The sequence below is a fragment of the Ornithorhynchus anatinus genome, chromosome 4 (assembly GCF_004115215.2).
Source record: "Ornithorhynchus anatinus isolate Pmale09 chromosome 4, mOrnAna1.pri.v4, whole genome shotgun sequence".
NCBI classification, from domain to species: Eukaryota; Metazoa; Chordata; class Mammalia; order Monotremata; family Ornithorhynchidae; genus Ornithorhynchus; species Ornithorhynchus anatinus.
The window spans coordinates 51,013,560-51,021,487 of NC_041731.1; positions in this window are offsets into that span (position 1 = coordinate 51,013,560).

Sequence of the window (7,928 nt, forward strand, 5' to 3'; positions counted from 1 at the left end):
TATCAAGGTGGACCCAATCTCTGTCCTCCACAATCTAAAGATGAGGGATAACAGGCATCCTCTCCCTTTTTTACAAATGAAAAAACTGAGACTTCCACTAGGACATGCTGCCCCTCTAAAGCTAGCTCCATGTGAAGATTTGTGAAATATCAAGCTGACACACTGAGGTATGGTTTGTTTCTTCAGGCACATAGTTGTGTATTCAACATTGCTGCTGGCTGCAATTTGATCTTTTAACCTGGCTAAACAATGCTTATTAGTCATCTGCACAATCAAACACTGAAGGGGGGGGGGGGGTGTTTCTTGCTCAAGCCAGAGATGAAAGGAACTGAGCAGCTGTCCTCTTGGCTCTGTTCTAATCCCTGTGTGAAAAAAAAAATTAATGTCTTGGAAAAGTAACGGTCTGCCTGCATTCTACATGGGCAGCCAAACTTAAAACATCTTCTCTGTTAATTCGGGGAGAGCTATGTTCCTCAATTTGGCTGAGAGACAAGTTTTTATGCCCCTGTGACTGTCAGCGATAGAGACTGCTAGCTCATCCCTATACCCAACTATAGGTATCTGTGTTAAGAGGTGTATTCTTTTTTTTCACTCTCCCACACAGATTTTTCTGATCAGCCAGTAGAGATTAACCTTCCTAACAATTTCTTCAGTGGACACCGTAATGGATTAGCATTTATTAGACATAAGAATACCCAACCCATTTGTATTGGTACCTTCATCTCTCCACATATGAAATGGAAATGTATATTTTCAAAGAAGGAGGAATCTTTAATAATCACAATTATGTGTGGTCTATTAAAGCTACATACAGTTTAGTATTGCATAGACACGAGGGATCAAAACGATTTTTCAGATTCCAGAATTTTGAAGTGGATGGTATTGTAATATTTTCAATTCAATGAGAGTCTTAATTTGAGTACTGATTCATGGAACTATTAGTAGGTGAGAGTTTGTTATAATGGTATCTCTTTCAAATGACCAGAACTTTGGATCTATAAGAGTGATTTGGATATCTCAAAAGAATAATTTCTGCAGTCTCTACCGAACCAGATGAAGTACTGAGACTATCTAAGTCTTCAACTCAAGGCATGGAGAATGTGACATATCACAGTTTCTAAATTCAAAATCTATGGAAAGGAAGCCTTCCCTAAGCAACATTAGGCATCCTTGGAGAAGACCACTCCTCCACTTTATTGTTTCTCATTAATCTCACCTTTCCCCAACTGTGTTTTGTTTATATCTAATGGAGTAGGTCCATCAATCTAGTCTAGAAACCACTTCCTGAGCATGGCACCAATCCTCCCTCAGTGTTCCATCCAACTCTTGCAGATGGTTGGTATTCGCTAAATGTTAAAATGACAGTAATTACACCAGAAGTGTTTTGGTTTAAATATTGGAACGTGACATGCTTGTTTCTGTGCTCCATAGGTTTGATTTGTCACCAAGTTCTGCAGCCCTCCCTATTATACTTTTCAATTGATTTCCATTCAACAGGCATCTAATCTGTGTGGGATCCAAAAAAAAGTGGTTAATTTTTTTTAATTCACTCATTTTTCTAACAAATATGCCCTCTGCTAAGCTAGTTTTATTGAATGAGATTCTTTAAAAATTGTGTTGTATGTTTGGGCAATATAAATTCTCAAAAATCTCTGAAGTCCACATTATCTGAATTAGCTAGAAGCAAAAATCAAAAGTAGGAACTGGCTCCCTGTTAATAATAATAGTACTAATGATGGCATTTGTTCAGCTCTTACTATGTCAAAACACTGTTCCAAGCACCAGGAAGGATACAAGGTGATCAGGGTGTCCCACGTGGGGCTCACAGTTTTATAATCCCCATTTTACAAATGAGGTAACTGAGGCACAGAGAAGTTAAGAGGACTTGTTCTAGTTAGCAAGCCTAGTAGGCATATGTATTAAGTTTACTTTCTAAATGGACTTATGTCTGCGTGTGTGTTTGTATGTGTGTGTACAACTGCAGATGATCTTCCTAGATATATTAAAATTGCTTCATCTTAATGATTCCCCATTACTTTGGCACTCTACCTTTCAAGGTCATTGTGAGATATGAAATTATATGTTTGTCAAGAAGAGATGTGGGTCTGGAATTTCAGGACAGACATGTCCAGCGTTTAGAAAAGCAAATGGCTTAGCTCAGATATACATTCCCGGACTATACCAAGGTAAACAGTGCCAAGATATATAAAAGCAGATAGCTCAGCTCAGATTTTCATTCTTGAACTGCGACTTGTGTTTCACTGTGCATTCCAGACAAACAAATGCCTAGAAGAAAACTAGAATAGCCATCTAGAGAGGTTATGAAGTTCACTGTAGTGCGCCCTGCAGTTTCAAGAGGCTTACTTCACTAGCCTTGCCTACTATATAAATAAATCTTCATTTTGGAGGTATTTCCTTCTGAGCCCCATATTAATTTAAATATTGCTTAAAATTCAGAATCAAGTTTGTCGTACATGAAAACCCCACCCACTTAGGTAACAGAGTGTACACATAACTATTTAAAATCATATTGCTAAACAAATGAAAAAGCATGCATTTTTATTCAGTCAATAAAGGCAGAAATCAAGGCCCATGTCTAGGGTAAAGGGCTGAGTTGTGAAAGAAATAAGACAAGGGTCAACCTGATCACATTTTAAAAGAAATGGAAGATATTTTTCAAAAGGTAAAACCATTCCTCAATTATTTTCAGCAAAAGGAATTCCTCTGGAGTGCTCAAACCTGCCGTTCCAAAGGCATCTGATTCTCAGGGTATGTTGGTAACTCTGAGAAGATCCATTGAATAAACTACTGTAATCTCAGCCTTTTCTAGGTTTCTTCTAGGATTGAGTCCCACAGAGACACTTTTTAAATGCAGTGAGCAGAAGTCAAAGTTGTGCCTATTGTATAATGACATTTTGTCAGAATATCATTCATTTTATAATTTGGGGAATGAATGTTATATCTAGTCATACTGCTACAAATTTCAGAGATTTAGAGTGAAACTATGTCAGTTTTCCTTCAAATAAATGAAAGGTACTAATTAGCTGATTGATCTAGGATGGCAAATCCTAGCTTTCCATTCACTTACATAATAATGATAATATTTGTTAAGTACTTATTATGTGCCAAGCACTGTTCTAAGCACTGGGGTAGATACAAGGTAATCAGGTTGGACACAGTCCCTGTCCCACATGGAGCTCACGGTCTTAATCTCCATTTACAGATGAGGTAACTGAGGCACAGAGAAGTTAAGTGACTTTCCCAAGGTCACACAGCAGAAAAGTGGCAGACCTGGGATTAGAACCCACATCCTCTGACTCTCAAACCTGTGTTCTTGCCTGGGCCATGCTGCTTCCCTCTCTAGGATGTGCTTGATGAAAGGGGAGTGGGCCTAGTGGGAAGGACATGGTCCTGGGAGTCCAGGCCCCCTCGAGACCGTAAGGTCATCGTGGGGAGGGAACATGTCTGTTATATTGATATATTGTACTTTCCAAGTGCTTAGTAAAGTGCTCTACACACAGTAAGCGCTCAATAAATACAATTGAATGAATTGAATGCATGAATGATTGATTGATTGATTGTGTCAGAGGACCTGAGTTCTAAGCTCCATCATTTTCCTGCTGTGTGATCTTGGGCAAATCACTTAACTTCGTTTACCGGCCTCTACTCCATCTCAATCCTCCTTAACCTCTTGGCTGCCTTCAACACTGTGGACCACCCCCTTCTCCTGGAAACCTGATACAACCTTGGCTTCAATGACATTGTCCTCTCCAGGTTCTCCTCATCTCTCTTGTCTCTACTTCTCAGTCTCTTTCCCAAGCTCCTCCTCTACCTTATTCAATCACTGTACTAAGTGCTTGGGAAAGTACAATATAACAGAGTTGGAAGATATATCCCCTGACCACAATGAGCTTGCTCCACCCTCTACCTGTTGGAGTCCCTCAAGGCTCAGTTCTAGGTCCCCTTCTCTTCTCCATCTACACCCACTCCCTTGGAGAACTCATTCCCTCCCATGGCTTCAACTACCATCTCTATGCAGATGGTTCCCAAATCTACATTTCTAGCTGTAATCTTTATCCTTCTCTGTGGTCTCATATTTCCTTCTGCCTTTAGGATATCTCTTCTTGGATATCCCACTGGTACCTTGAAGTTAACATGTTCAAAACAGAATTCCTCATCTTCCCACCCAAACCCTATGTTCCCCCATCTTTTCCATCAATGTAGACAGCACCACTATCCTCTCTGTCTCCCAAATCCATAGCCTTGGAATTATCTTCAAACGATGTCACTCATTCAACCCACAAATTTAACTGTCACCAAATCCTGTCAGTTCTAACTTCATATCATCTCTAAAATCTGCCTTTTCCTTTTCATACCAACATCTACTATGCTGATCCAATCATTTATCGTATCTTGCCTTGACTAATGATGATGACTACTGCATCAGCCTCCTTGCTGACCTCCCTGCCTCTTGTCTCCCCACACCAGGCAATCCTTCGCTCTGCTCCCATCATTTTTCTAAAAAAAAAAGTTCAGTCCATGTTTCCCCACTCCTTAAGAACCTCCAGGAGTTGCCCATCTACCTCCGTCAGCATCAGATAGAAACTCCTTTCCATTGGCTTTAAAGCACCTAATCACTTTGGCCCCTCCTATTTTACCTCACTGATTTCCTTCTACAACCCAGGACCTTCACTTCACTTCTCTAATGCCAACTTATTCACCATACCTTGATCTCATCTATCTCACCACTAACTCATTTGCCCATATCCTCCCTCTGACTTGGCACTCCCTCCACTTCCATATCCATCAGACCAGCACTCTCTCCTCCTTCTCCCCTATTAAAAATCACTTCTCCCCTAAGAGGCCTTCCCCTACTAATCCCTTATTTCCCCTACACCCTCTCCCTTCTGCATCACCCTTGCATTTGGCTGTTTACCCTTTTTTCCCCACCCTCAGCCCCTCAGCGCTTATATGTCTGTAATTCATTTTTTGTCTGCCTCCCGCTCTAGACTGTAAACTCCTTGTGAGAAGGGACCATGTCTAACAACTCTGTTGTATAGCTGTTGTAGTGTATTCTCCCATGTGCTTATTCTAGTGTTCTACACACAGTATATGCTCAATAAATATTGAGCATTGCTATAATACAGATGTGCATGTGAGTTTATTTTTCTGTTAGTGGATGGAAGGAAGCAGCTTGTCCAGCTGAACCACTGTCATTTACCTTATCATGCTCAACATATTCCTCTCACATTTTATTTTTCATTCAGTTCTCCTTGAAGATGTGTTTTCTGGACTATGAACTTAATGCCAAAAATTGATTTCCAAATCCTCCAGTGGGGTGATGGGGACCAGTTTCAGGCTGGGGCAAGCAGCTGGGTACTCTGCCCTACATCTGTGAAATGCATGAGAGTTAGCAAGTATCCTAGGAGTTATACAGGAGTTCATTCTTTAGTGCCAGACAGAAACAAGAAAGACTTAGAGTGGTTTAATGCAAAGGGGAAAATTGGATAAAATTTAAAAGAATTACAATGAATAGCACCAAAAATATTTTTCACACCTGAACCTAGTTAAATAGCAAAGCCTTTAAAGAAAAATGGCAGATGCTCATTATGGCCAGGGAACTTGTCTGTTAAATCTGTTGCACTATACTCTCCTAAGTGCTTAGTACAGTGTTCTGCACATAGTGCTCAATAAATACAATTGATTGATTGATTTACAACTGGATCTGATAGGAAATGCACTGCTCTGGAAGGACTTCCAGGACTAATAGTTTTGCTGTAGTGTTTATTGTACAACATTCTCTTTGCTTGAGAGAATTGGACCCTCCTCAGGTGCTGCCTCCAGCTCCTTGGAGCTACTCTCTAGCTCATTGTTTTCATTTCTCCCAAAACAACCTTCTAGCTGTACCTTGCACTCCACTATCTTGCTTTCAACCCCTCTCTCCTATTTTCCACCAACCTGGAACTCCTTCCGCTGCCCAATCTAACAGACTGCAGCTCTTCCCACCATCATTGACCTCCTAAAATCCCACTAATCTTCTCCCAGTATTACTCAGTACCTTGTCATAAAAACCCATCAGCCACCTCCAGCACTAATTTATTCCTATCAAGAAAGTATTTGTATGTATCCTACTTACCTGTATGTGTATTTACTTACTTTGCTTATACCTGTACATTTAATTACTTATTTTGTTTACTCTATTTGTAAATACTTTATAGGTTTTCCTCATTAGAGTGCAAGCTCCTTGTGTGCAGGGAATGGGTCAACTCTCTGACTTATATGGCACTTAGCATAGGGCATTGCAGCCAGTGGGTGCTCAGTAAATGCTATTATTACTAAAACTATTACTACTGCTAATACTACTAGAAGGAACAATCTTAAATTAAACCAAGATGAATTTTTTTGGACACAAGAAAGTACTGCTTGACTGTCAGGGGGCCAAAACACAGGAACAGTCTATCAGGACAGATAGTGGAATCTCCATCCCTGCAGCTCTTCAAGGAAAGAACAGACACGTGTCTTCTGGATGGTTTAATTATTCTCCTGTCTGGTGGTTGGACCTTCCTGCCAGGTAGATGATTCTCTGATCCACTGAAATTCAGTATTTTAATTTATTCATCAGGATGCTTAGCTTCTAATTACAACTCTTATTTTTACCAACATATATTGGGGAAGGTTCCAGAAAAAACAAATTGTGTTTTGCATGGAGTGTATATCTTGTCAACATTTATCTTATATGTCCCTTGCTTTTGTTTTAAGGGAGTGAAGGTTTGTATGCCCATTAAAAATGACAATTCACACCTCCTCTGCATATACCTCTTGTGCATATTACCTAGTTTAAATGGCAGCACTTGTAAACTCTGGGGGTCCTGGTCTTGTTAATAAATCATGGCCATGAATTTCAAATGCTCTCAGGCATTTCACAAACACATTAGCCTAAATCTATATCCTCTCCCTCTACGTTAACCTGCCAATAAACTGAAATGGAAAGTAAAAAAATGAATAATGAGGAGGAAAAATCACATATCGCTAGTGCCAAAATCTACATTTTAAGTGGGCGGACTTCTCTCTGTCCACTTTATACTTGAATTTAATAAAAAAAAAACCTTCCTATATCCTATTTCACAACTGAAGCATCATCATCTCTTAGGCTGCTTTCCCTGCTTTAATTCCATTTCTATTCTGTGACCATCATAGATCTCCCTTTCACAGTTTGTGATCCGGAAAAACAGTTGGCCTCTCCTATTTGTCAAAGCCAGAAAAGCGACTTCTTTCACCTTTATGCTCAGGATATCTTGGATCTTATAAACATCCCTTTTCCTGCCTCTGGAGAAGGAGATACTGTGACCTGCAGAAATTATTGTAGGTGCTATGGTGATGAGAACAGTACAGTGAACATGGCTCTGTGCCCTGGACCTGGAGACCTGGCAAGGACCCTGCCCTTGATGAGGCTGGCCGGGGGGTGGCCATAGTGGCCCAGGGAAGCCAGACTCCTCCTGATCCCCTGCCCTCTTCCCTATCTCTAGGGACTCGACTCTCCCCAGCCCAGATCCCACTGGACCCGAGGCTGCCCCCAGCCTCTGCGCTTCCTGGGACCCTGCCTGCTCCGAGGCCTACTCTCCCCAGAGAGACCCCAAACCCTGGAGGAGGTGGAGGAGGAGGAGGGCACAGAGGTGGAGAGAGGGGAGAAGGGGAGGAAAGTGGAAGGCGGAGAAGGGGATGGTTTAGCGAAGGAGCATGGGCTTGGGAGTCAGATGATGGGGGTTCTAATCCTGGCTCTTCCATTTGTCTGCTGTGTGACCTTGGGCAAGCCAGGCACTTAACTTCTCTGTGCCTCAGTTCCCTCATCTGTAAAATGGGGATGAAGACTGTGAGCCCCACATGGGACAATCTGATTACCTTGTATCTCCCCCGCACATAGTAAGCGA